Here is a 13313-nt window from a genome sequence, read left to right on the forward strand (position 1 = left end):
AATAGAAATTTCTAGCTTCATTTATTTCTTTGTTTTGTTGTTTTGTTTTGTTTTTGGAGGTAGGGGTCTCACTCTAGCCCAAGATTCACTATGTAGTCTCAGGGTGGCCTCGAACTCACGGTGGTCCTCCTACCTCTGCCTCCCCGAGTGCTGGGATTAAAGGCGTGTACCACCATGCTTGGCAATTTTTAGCTTCTTAACCTTTTTTTTTTTTTTTTTTGGTTTTTCAAGGTAAGGTCTTGCTCTAGCCCAGGCTGACCTGGGAGTCACTATATAGTCTCAGGGTGGCCTTGAACTCATGGCGATCCTCCTACCTCTGCTTAACCACTTTTAAGTGTACAGTTCAGTGTTTTTAGATGCATTCATAATGCTTTTGCAGCCAACATTTCCATCCATCTCCATCCCTCTCTTGGTGTGAGGCTATCACACCTGGTTCTGGTCAGTAATCAGGGATCTGTGTATTGTCCCGCTGGGCTTTGAGCTCTTCAGCCACAGATATTTCTTATTCTTCCAAACCTAATCAATAATACATTATGGGTCTGTGTAAGTGATAGATCACATTAAAAGAGGGGGGAAAAGTCACCCTTGGTGATATACCCTTGCACAATGGTCACCTTCCTTTCTGCTGCCCCTGTTTTGTCTAGTATCCACATGTGCTCATGATTTCACTTGGTCTTAATCTTGAAGTGTTGACAACTTTAAAGCAATGAAGTTTTAATTATGTATAGATTTATAAAGCAAGTGGCTATAAGGCAGGCTTGCGGGTGAAATTCATTTTAGAGGATAGGTATATATTGTGCCATGCATTTGGGATTCATGTTATATTTGGTGTTTAGAAAGATTTTAAGAGAATTCTTCTCTTTCCTTTTTCTTTTAAATTATTTGGTGTGTGTCTCTGTAGTGTGTAGTGTGTGTGGTGTATGAATGCACACAACTCTGCAGGCCAGGAGAGAGCATCAGGCGTTCTCTTTTGTCACTCTTCTGTGATATTTTCTTGAGACAAAGTCTGTCGCTGAACCCGGAGTTGCCAGGTTGTCGTCACACCATCTGACCAGCGAGCCCTGATGATCTTGTCTCAGTTCCCTTCGGCACTGTGTTTCCAGGAGTGCATAGCCATGTGTGGGATTCTTCGTAAGTACACAGTTGGCACACAGCAACAGAACTGAGCTAATCAACTGCTGGATACAATCAGAACTGGGCACTGGAATAAAGGTCCCTTGAGAAATGTCACCCTCCCCCCCCCCACACACACACACTCGCTGCCTCATCCTTTGCTGGTCCAATCAGCGTCTCTTCTGACCCGTGCCCGGAGTCTTGGTCCTCTAGGATGGAGAGCTGTCCTTGGTGTGATGTCCATGGATAAGCACTTAGGATGCACTGAGGGGTCCCTCTCATTCCCTCCTGCCTAGAGTCCAGAGGTGCCCTACATGCATGCCCACCAGCCTCTCACTCCATGCCAACCGAGACTCAGGGTTCTGCCTTGACTGAGGCCTTAGAAATGTGGCTTTCCCTCTTCACTGCCTCTTCCCCAGCTAGTCAGCATCTTTCCGCCCTCACACAGACCTGATACCTGAGGAGATCAACAGTCACTCACAAGGGCAGGCAGGATCCACAAACGGGGACACTATATATTTCAAGTTCAGGTGCAGTCCAAATCCAGAGCTGGATTCCGAAGTCAGCTCTAGAGACTGTTCCCATGGGCTTTGCAGAGTCTGATTGGGTCTATCCAGCCCTCAGCCCAGTCCTTTCTCAGCCAGGGACGTTTCTGGCCCACCACAGCCAAGTCCTTATTCCATTCCCTTAGCACTCAGAAATCTTCCTCCTCCTGAGCACAGCCTGTGTCCTCTTCTGTCTGTTACTTCTGCCAACCCAGTCCCTGGTTTCTGTTCTTCCTTTTCAGTAACAAGAGCCTGAGCTGAAGGGCCCCTCTTCAAGGAGAAAAGAGGCTCCTTGATTTATCCGTGGCAAGGAAACAGCAGCTGCCTGTGTTTGAGGACAGCTTCTGATCCACTCACATGTTCAACTCCAAGGGCACAGGAGCCTTAGCTGCCTCCTCAGAGACTGGAGGGACAGGAGAGAGGTACCAGTACAGCTTGTATTAGGTACTTTCCTGGCTACTGTGACAAAATACTTGAAAGAAGACACTTAAGAAACGAAAGATTCTGTGGGAACGGGAGGCAGCTGGTCACATTGTGACAACAGCCCAGAAGCAGGCAGAGACAAATTCTAGCGCTCAGCTTGGTTTTCTTGTCTTTATTCAGTCCAGGACCGCAGCCCATGCGAGAGTGCTACCCGCATTCCCAGTGGCTCTTCCCTTCTTGGTTAATCCTCTGGAAATACCCTTACAGCCACATCCAGAGGTGTGTCTCCTAGATGATTCTAAACCCTGTCACATTAACCAAGAAGATGAACCACCACAATGATATTGGAGCCAAGAATGGCATAGAACAGAAACTCAACTAATGTTAAGTGTCTAAACACTGATATAAGTCAGGAATGCCTACCAGCATTCGGGAGGCTGAGGAAGAAGGATCATGGTGAGTTCATGGTCAGTTGGGGCTACAGAGTGACTTCGTCTCTCAACACACACACATACACACACACACGCACACGCACACGCACGCACTGATGTGGGTTCCGAGAACCCAGATGATGCTCTGTGTCTCTCTCCTAAAAGACCCTCTGTCTAGTGAGGAGACAGATTTGCCTTAAGAACCCTGAAAAAAAATGTCTAATGCAGCACACTGAGACCGTTCTAAGATAGTAGCCATTGATTCTGTCTGGGAGAAAAACAAGATAATGTTCAAAGGTAAGTAAAATTTGAAATTTTTCAGTTGAGTTGAATGGTGGTTAAAAAAGTTGTGCCTTGTGGTTTGCTGAGTGCTTTCTATATTCCATTTGATTCCATTCATCCGTGTGTGCTCATTAGCAGAGTACTTAGTAATAGGGCCAAGGTGCAGGGGACAGCTACTGCTCCAAAGAAGGACAAACCCAACTGCTGTCTGTCCAAGAGTTTGCCCTCTAGTAAAATGGAAAGGCAAGCACATAAAAACCTCGGGGAAGTGTGAATCCCTCAGTGGAGCCTACAATTTAACCCGGGATTGAGAGCGGAGACAAAGATTAGGGACAAAATTAAGAGTAGAATGTTCCAGTTCAAGGCTAGAGATGACCAGAATGAACTGGGGTGTGGCAAGAAGAAGGTAAGATGCAAAGAACATTCTGTTTATTTTTACTTATTTATTTGAAAGTGACAGACAGAGAGAGAAACAGGCAGATAGAGAGAGAATGGGCCTGCCAGGGCCTCCAGCCACTGCAAACAAACTCCAGATGCGTGCGCCCTCTTGTGCATCTGCCTAATGTGGGTCCTGGGTAATTGAGCCTCGAACCAGGGTCCTTAGGCTTCACAGGCAAGTGCTTAACCGCTAAGCCATCTCTCCAGTCCCGCAAAGAACATTCTGGTACAACGCAAATGAAGACAGCGAGCAGTCAGGGAAGAATGCATAGAAGACATGAGGGAGAGGAGATCTAAAGATATGATCCAGTACAATCCAGGAACCCTTCAAGGAAATTCCAGGCCACCAAAAGCCAACACAGTAGACATCAGAAATCACTTGTAGATCTTTTGCAAAATGCACACAGCCCTACCTAACCATGTCCCCTCCTCATTCCCAGATCCTCATATTCCCAGGGTCCATGTCTCACAACTTCCTTTTGTAAATGAGAAAGAAAACTGAGCAGCTAGAGAGATGACTTAGTGATTAAGGCACTTGCTTTCAAAGCCAAAGGACCCAGATTTGATTCCCTAGTACCCTGTAAGCAAGATGCACAAGATGCCGCATGTGTCTGAAATTCACTTGCAGTGGCTAGAGGCCCTGGCATACGCATTTTCTCTCTCCCTCTATTTGCCTCTTTCTGTCTCAAAATACAAACATTAAAAAAAAAAAATCGCTGGGTGTGGTGGCGCAAGCCTCTAATCCCAGCACTTGGTGGGAGGAGCCCTGAGGTAGGAGGATTGCTGAGTTCTAGGCCAGTCTGAGCCTCATTTCAGGTTAGCCTGGGCCAGAGCAAAATCCTACCTCAGAAAACCAAAATTAAATTAAATTAATTTAAATTTAAAAAGAAAAGGAAACAGTACTCTTCTCTTATGCAATTTAGACCTTTTATGCCCTGCTTCCTATTATCTCTCAGGTTAAGATGAACCCTGTACCCTTCTGGCTTAGGCTGGCCTGATTTTCAGTGTTTCTCTATTCCCCTGTGTCAAGGGTAGATTCTCTTCCTAAATCCTGGCTTCATCTGGTTCACATAGATGGACCCACATTTCACACATGCAGTCTGAAGCTTTGGGGTCTGTCCTCTCGTTCCCATCTCCTGTTCACTGGCACCATTCACTAGGCTTCTGCTAGATGACCTCTCTGCTGGACTTTTTAGCTTTGGTTTCTATCTGAGCTATCCAACAGAGCCCCGTTCATCCCTCCACATGTCAGTGCAAACCCTGACTCAAGAGTCCAGGGTCCACTTCTCATCCCTGCTCCGGACCAAGCCTGTGGGTTGCCTCACCTGTCCCAGTATGGCAGACTGGTATCCTGAGGGTCCAGTGTTCTTTCCGGTGGGAAATGGAGGGGCTTCTTTGCAAGTATAAGAATTTGTCCACGTAGTGAGGGCATTCCAAGTCTCAAGAGTGCATGAAACTTAAACCCGCACAATGGGTGGGGGGGAATGGTGACATCAGAGCAGAAGACAGCTTAGTTGGGAAGAAGAAAGGATTCCATGGAGGGAAAGGCAGTGGGAGGAGATTATGATCATGGAATATTGTCTATATGCATGGAGGTTGTCAATAAATCTTTTTTTTTTTGAGGTAGGGTCTTGCTCTAGTCCAGGCTGACCTGGAATTCACTATGTAGTCTCAGGGTGGCCTTGAACTCACGGCAATCCTCCTACCTCTGCCTCCTGAGTACTGGGATTAAAGGTAAGCGCCACCACACCTGGCTAATAAATCTTTTTTTTAAAAAAAGAGTATATGGAACTTGAGAAAGTGCAAGAAGTATGACATTGTTGTGACATGAGGCACTTGACATGGGTAACAGAAGAAAGGCTGGGAAACCAGAGTGAGGAAACCCTGGAGGACCTTATTCATATGAGACGTTTCTATGAAATAGGAACATTCCCATATCTGATAGCTTTGAGAGCCATCAATCAACTTTCTAATCTCTGAATTATTAGGCTTCTTCATTCCTACAAAGTTTCTTAACATTAAAAGTGCCCCTTAAAAATCAAGTTGAGGGGGCTGGAGAGATTGCTTAGTGGTTAAGGTGCTTGCCTGCAAAGCCTAAGCACTGCTGTTTGAATCTCCAGGTCTCATGTAAGCCAGATGCAGCGACACAGCTTGCATTGCTGCATGTGGGTACAAGGGGTGCACGTGTCTGGAGTTCATTCATAGTGGCTGAAGACCCTGGCACCCCTCTCTCTCTCTCAAAAAAAAGTCAAGTTGAGGGGCTGGAGAGATGGGTTAAAGATTAAGGTACTTGCCCAAAGGATCCAGGTTTGATTCCCCAGTGCCTTCACAAAGCCAGATGCACATGTACACATACACACTAAATAAATGAAAATTTAAAAAATATGTGCTTATTTGTTTAGGTCTGGGCTGTTGAGAATTTTAAGGAGATGAACCTACTGCAAATTGATCTCACTTCCTTTCTATTCTCCTCTTTTGTTCTCTCTCTCCCTCCTGTATTTCTTGAGAGAGAGAGAATGAGAATGAATGAATATGAGCACTCTATGTCCTCTTACTACAAAGGAACTCCAGATGCATGCACTACTTTGTGTATCTGAGTTGATGTGGGCACCAAGGAATTGAACCTGGACTGGCAGGCTTTGCAAGTGTTTAACGGCTGAGCCATCTTCCCATTTCCCCTCCTGTATTTCACTGAGCTCTCTCCTCTTCCAAGTAGCCCTTCTTCTGTTTTATTATCTCATTCTCTTCTCCATCTTCTATGTCAAAATATTGATGGACTCAGAATTGTGCAGGTCTTGCGGGGGTAACAACAACCACCGTGAGGTCATAAATGCACTGGTCAGGCCAAGTTAAAGTAAGAAAAGAGATCACCCATAGTTATGTCATCTAAATTCAATCATGGTTATTATTTCAGTGTTGTCCTCTTGTTCTTTTTCTAGGTGTAACTACTGTTCCATAATTACTCTACACATGCATGTAAATATATTTTATTATGCTTTAAAATCTCTGTTAGCACTAGTAAGAATTTATTTAACTGTGCACTTAACCATTTATTAAAGAAAGTTGACATGAAGCCAGGCCTGGTGGCTCAGCTACTTGGGAAGTTGAGGCAGGTGGATTACAAGTTCTAGGATTTCCTGCATTACAAAGTGAGTTCAAGGCCAACCAGGGCAAATTACTGAGACTCTGTCTCAAAAGAAAAAGTAAAAAGAGGATTGGAGTTACAGTTCTATGGCTGTATACTTGCTTAGCATGCTGGAGGCTCTTGATTCAATTCCTAGTACTGGGAGCAGGTGGGGAGAAAAATCAAAAAACATCTACTTTAAGCGGGAAGCTGACACAGGAGGATGGAGAGTTTGAGGTCAATCTAGGAGACATAATGAGTTCCAGGCCATTCTGAATTCCATAGTGAGACTCTGTCTCAGAAAATAACCAAACAAGTTAAAAAAAAAAAAAAAAGAAAGAAAGACATCAAGGCTACTGCTATTTTTCTTATATTTGAGTCATATAAATAATGATGAGTATCCTTAGGTATATATTCTAATTCCCATTTTGTCTTTATAATAGAATTTTAAAATTGAAAGCATTTACTCTGAAATTGCTTACATCAAAGATTATACCAATTTACCTGACGTGCACGAGAATATCTGTCTTCCTAAATCTTGACAGCTTCAGATATTGTCTCTTTCTTATAACATCTTACTTTATCATTGTTTCAATTTGTATTGCTTTGATTGCTTAAGAGGGTGAAATTTTCACCCAAGTTTGTTAATCATTTATATTTAATTTTAGCGAATGGTGTGTTTATCCACTTAGCAATGGAGTGTCTTAATTTTTTTGTATAATCTTTCACTATATTAAATATACCAAATCCTTGTCATTTTGTCACATATATTTCTTTTTCAAAGCAATTCAGTGCTCTGAGTCACAACCATGTGAGAACAAGGGGCTCTGGGGAACAGAAGCAACGGCCATGTGGAGGGTGAGGACAAGCTGACATTTAGGAACATTCTGGTCAACAGTTCCAATTGGTGTTTGTTTGCTGAGGATGCTGGTGTGAAGCCCAGCTGGCTCAGGAGGTTCCATAGATAACTCGTGAGCAGATAAACAAGGCCAGGTGGGGACGGGGAAGAGACAGAGATGTGTCTTGAGACTCCTTTGAATCTATACAAGTGGTTGGTGAAGCGGACATGACGGAAATGGATAGAGAAAATGACTCTGCTGTCTTAGAGTTTATAGGCTAGGACTGTCCTCAGACTTTGGGAAAGCTTATTTGAAAAAAAAAAAGTTCAGATAACAGATGGATACAATTTCATTCCCTGAAATGAGGGAAGCGATACATTTCTGACATACAATGTAAGAGGATCCTTAAAATTTAAATTTGAAGGGAACAGCCAAATGCTTTGCTTTTCAATGTATAGGGAGCAGTGCATATGGGGAGATATATTTGGATATGGATTTTTTTTTTTAATTTCTGAGCAACCAACAAATTCTCTACATATTGGTTAGGGATTTATATTCTCACCTATACCCTGCAAATCCCATATTCCTATGTATTGCAGATATATAGGTTAGGACCTAAGTAAGGTAGAGGTTTTCCCTTCCCCTACTGGAAGTAAATTTTATTTTTCTTCTTTGGAGAAGATTGTTGAAGAGGGGGTTTCTGATCAAATTTGGAGTAGGAGAGAAGTTGGAAAAAAATGGGGAATTCATTAGCTGTTATTGCATACCACACAGCTTTCCTTTAATGTGTAAAGGAACATGATTAAGTCATGGAATCCTCTCTTATGTTCTGTTGTTTAGAGAGCTGTGCCCTGCCCTGCCCCGCCCCGCCCTTCCTCTTCCCCTTCTTCCCTCCCTCGCCTCCATTCTTCCCTTCCTTCTTCCCTGTTTCCCTCCCTTCTTTTCTCTTTCTCTCTCTTTCTTTTTGAGGTAAGGTCTCATTGTAGCCAAGGATGACCCAGAACTCACTCTGTAGTCCCAGGCTGGCTTTGAACTTACAGTGATCCTCCTACCTCTGCTTCCAGCCTATACCATTTCTTAAAGAGCCCTATGTCTGCATCTGTAGGTTCATATAGTTTATATCCTCTTCAAGCTTTAATAATTGCTTTTAAATGAAAGTAAGAAAAAAATAGTTTTCAAAATCTCTCATTATTGTGGCAGAGAATTAGATTACTAGATTTTTTTTCTCTCTTTTGATAAAATCTGAACTTGATCTTCAATCTTGTTACAAAGTAAGATATGATATATATCTTTGCATTCTCCAGTGTTCATTTATATGAATTTCACTTCATTCCATAAAAGGGTTTGGGCTTTTCTGGCTTTGCTCTGCTGTCTCCTTTCCTGAGATTAAATCTCTTCATCTCCATCTGGTGAGCTTCTATGCTTACTATGAGAGCCAACTACATTATCACCCTTTCTTCGGAGCCCTTCTGGCTCACCAAGGTAAAATGAAGTCCATCCTCCCTAATGTGTGCATGGCCATCATCTTTGGCTTGTTAATAGCTTACTGATGTCCACTGGCCTCCATACCCCCATCCCACAGCCCGGAGTCTACCAAGTATATTTAAGGGACTGCGGAGTGAGGTGCAGAGGCCCGCATGGGTGCGGACTTGGTTTCCTCTCTGTTTCTACTAGGAAAGTTCTCAAGGTAGCACTTTTGGCCTGGCTCTACTTCTCACTCGGGCCTTCGGTGAGTATGGACTTCTTTGCCAGTCTGTCTCCAGCACAAATGCAATCACCTTGACTGGGTGGATAAGCCTAATTGCAGAGCAAAGCACCGAGGAGTTCACGGTGCCCTGAATCCCAGCCAGCTGTTATCCGTAATAAGTCATACTGTCGCTCTCCGTCTGGCTGGCTCCCGAGTCTCCCTCTCAATTGGTTCCTGACTCAGGAATGGAAGAGATGCATTATCTATGGGTCCCCTGCCAAGCCCCCAGCACCTGACATTTGTACGGTGCTTTTCAGTTTACAAAACACTTCCACATCTATTATTTCAAGGGCTGTAAATAAGGCTGTGGAATATTGGGTAGGAGTGATTAATTTTAGTCAGGAAAGCCATCTCATGCCTCACAGGGCTGCCTGTTGATGGGTCTCTTTCAGCCCAAGTGTCTGCTGGAAGGGCTGGATTCTGCTTTTTTAAGCCTTTACAAAAGGAACAACAGCAAAAGTGGACAATGTCCACTTTCTGGCATCTTCCTCATCTACCATCCAGTAGTTTTCTGATCTGTAAAATCTAATACGTCTTCTCTGATTTCTGATGTCCATTGATTGGTATGCACCGGTGTTCCTAATTCTTAACTTGGGATGTCTTGATTTTGTCAGTCTGCGCATGTCTGTGATATCGACTTGCCTTCCTTATGGGTCAGGATCCCATAGTCTCTGCCACTAATTCTATGCTGTGACCACTGGTTTTCCCAGTCTGCCACATCAAACTACTTGGCACTGATTTCAGCGCTGATTGCTAATATTGTAGGATCACTGGACACACTCACTAATCGAACCAGCTGGGTCTTTCTGCTTACTCCCAGAAACGGCCTCATGACATTAGAGATATTGTTATCCCTGGGGCTCACATAGCCCGACTTTGTAGTCAACATCAGTTTTCCTAGGATGTGGGTCCACTAAGAGGCATTTCATTAATGTAGATGTGCTAAAAGGCATTTTGGAACAAATAGTTTCCATAAAAGTGCCAAATCCTCATTGACATTGTTTTTCACAGTATTAGCATATACACTGAATTTCAAGGCAAAAGGAAAAAAAAAAAAACAACATTCCAATTGGAAGTAAAGAAACTGAATTGACAAGCAGAAATGAAATGAGCCGATCTAATTTCAAAGCTTGTCCTGAACCAAGGGTAAAATAACAAACTAGGTTTGTGAAAAAAGGAAATCTAATATTTATAAGGAGTTCAACATCTAAGGGATGATAAATTGCACTTGAGAGGAAATGCTACATTAGATAAATTTTATCTTGACATTGAACCCTTTAAAATGCCTGTAGAGCTCGTCTTGTACATCTGCTGTAACCCACATACCAGTCTGTCCCTGGTAGTAACTGAAGGGTTATTTTGCTGAGAAAAAATCTGTTTGATTTAGAAGCTGGAAGAAAGGAGAGGAAAGCTCAGAGATTGGAATCTAAATGAATAATAGAAAAATTTCAAATGCCACCATGGTGGGGAAAAGATGAAGTCAAGTCTGTGATAATTGACACTTCTTTTTACATTCAGTTCTATTCTATATGATCTCCAAACACTCTCAGTCTGGTTTAACATCATTTAATTCTGTTTGGAATCACAATAGAGAAAGTGATGAAGGAAATCAAATCAGTGAAGTGCATTGTTGGGTGAAATTACCTGAGGAGATGGGATATTGGGTGGCCCTCATTTGCCCTGGGCCCTGAGCTCCTATAATCCCTGATAACAGGTGCTGAAAAGGTGGGAAGGGCAGTGTTCCAAGTCAGGAGTGTGTGGAGAGTAAAGAGTTTGATGGTTAATTTTGTGTCAACTTTACCGGGCTTGGATTCGTTAGTAAGGCATTATGAGCTGGCAAGGAATAGCTGGATGTGTTCAAGAGGGTCCTTTCGGGGAGAAACAGGCATTTCAATTGGTAGACTGAGGCAAGGAGATACATTCACATCAGTGTAGGTGAGTTTCATCTCGTCAGTTGAGGGCCCAAATAGACCAAAGGATGAATGGGTTTGTCTTTCCTGGAGCTCGGATGTCTGTCTGTCTCTGACCCTCAGATGCTGGCGCCCTTGAATCTCTGCTCTTCAGATTCTGACTGTGGCTGACACTTTCTTGACTATTAGCTTTAGGAATTATATCATCACCATGTTTATCTATTTATTTAGTTTTGGTTTTTGGGGGATAGGTTCTCGCTCTAGCCCAGGCTGACCTGGAATTCACTATGTAGTCTCAGGATGGCCTCGAACTCATGGAGATCCTCCTACCTCTGCCTTCCTAGTGATGGGATTAAAGACATGTGCCACCACGCCCGGCTCATTACTTATTTTGAGACAAGGTCTCATGTAGCCGAGGTCACCAGCAGGTAAGGATGGTCTTCCTGCATCTACCTCCCAGGTGCTGGAATTACAGGCATGTCCCCTCCTACCCCATCTGGACAACAGATCATGGGACTCTGTGGCTTCCATAATTCTGTAAACTAAGCCAATTGAAATAAAACAAATCTTCCTACATACCTAGGTATATTCTATTAGTTTTGTTTTTTCTGGGGGAGTCTGACTAATTCAAGGACTAAGGGACCAAGTATCATCACATATGAGATATAGGTGCAAGTATGTGCATGCACATGTATGGGCATACATGTATGCATGCGTGTGTAGGGTGCAAGTAGGGGCTCACAGGTGGGGTGAACAGTTTGGTTCCTCCTCTCTTGGTTTCATGAATCAGCACCTTAATTTTTTAAAAACCTTTATATTTATCTATTTATGTGTACTTATTTGTGCATGCACACACATGTGTGTGCATGCGTGTGCACCAGGGTCTCTTGTCAATGCACATATACACCAGATACATGTAGCACTTAAAAACTTATTTGTGCACATGTGTGGGTGCAAATGAGCTCCAGATGCATGTACCACATTTTGCGTCGGCCTGTGTGAGTGCTGAGGATCTGGACCCACGCCAACAGGCTTTGCAAGTAAGTACCTTTAACTACTGAGCCATTTCTCCAGCCCCGTTTAGTTCTTTAAGTTGGTCACTCAACTTCTCCATGAAAGCTTTTGACCTAGTGACAGAGAAACCTAAGTGTGATTTTAGAATGATCCAAAAAAGGGTGTTTAATATCAAGTGTTATATATATATATTTTTTCCAAAATTTTGTTTAGTTTTGTTTATTTATTTGAGAGTGACAGATGGAGAGAGAGAGAGAAAGAGGCAGAGAGAGAAAAAGAGAGAGAATGGGCACCCCAGGGCCTCCAGCCACTGCAAACAAACACCAGATGCGTGCGCCCCCTTGTGCATCTGGCTAACATAGGTCCTGGGGAATTGAGCCTCGAACCAGGGTCCTTAGGCTTCACAGGCAAGCGCTTAACTGCTAAGCCATCTCTCCAGCCCTCAAGTGTTATATATTTTACATGTAAGTTATGAGGTGGCTGTGATTTTCATGCTGAATAAATATTTAGTAGTGAACATTTGATTTGGCACTATAAATATTGGCCAGAATCGGACTCAATCCAGTTTTTGTCACTTATTAGGAACTTTGAGTCCAGCCCCATAATCAGAAAATGAAGATTAAGTTTACCTTAACAGTTTCTTTTGAAGATTAAATGAGAAATAAAAGGACCTACAGTGCATTAGTGGCTGATTAAACTTCTTTCTTCCTACAGTCTGGTTTTATTTTATTTATTTATTTCGGTTTTTTGAGGTAGGGTCTCACTCTGGTCCAGGCTGACCTGGAATTCACTATGTTGTCTCAGGGTGGCCTAGAACTTGTGGCGATCCTCCTACCTCTGCCTCCTGAGTGGTTGGAATAAAGGCGTTAACCACCACGCCCAGCACATTTTATTTATTTGTTTATTTTGTTTATTTTGATTTATTTATTTGAGAGCGACAGACAGAGAGAGAAAGAGGGACAGGGAGAGAGAGAGAGAAGGAGAATGGGCACACCAGGGCTTCCAGCCACTGCAAACGAATTCCAGATGTGTGCGTCCCCTTATGCATCTGGCTAACGTGGGTCCTGGGGAATCGAGCCTCGAACTGGGGTCCTTAGGCTTCACAGGCAAGCGCTTAACTGCTAAGACATCTCTCCAGCCCACACATTTTATTTGTTTAGTTTTTAAAAGTGCTATAAGGTGGTAGTGTATAAGTTTTTAGTACATTCTTACCATCCCACTTGGGAAACTGAGGCAGAAGGATAGTGAGTTAGAGGTCAGCCTGAGTTACATAGGGAGACCCTGTCTCAAAAACAAAACAAGAACTGTAGAGATTGCTCAGTGGTTAAAGGTGCTAGCTTGCAAAGCCTACCAGATTGGGTTCAGTTCCCTAGTACCCACGTAAAACCACATGCACAAAGTGGCATGTGTATCTGGAGTTCATTTGTGGCAAGAGGCCCTGGTTTTC

The sequence above is a fragment of the Jaculus jaculus genome, chromosome 12 (genome assembly GCF_020740685.1).
Source record: "Jaculus jaculus isolate mJacJac1 chromosome 12, mJacJac1.mat.Y.cur, whole genome shotgun sequence".
Classification (NCBI taxonomy): domain Eukaryota; kingdom Metazoa; phylum Chordata; class Mammalia; order Rodentia; family Dipodidae; genus Jaculus; species Jaculus jaculus.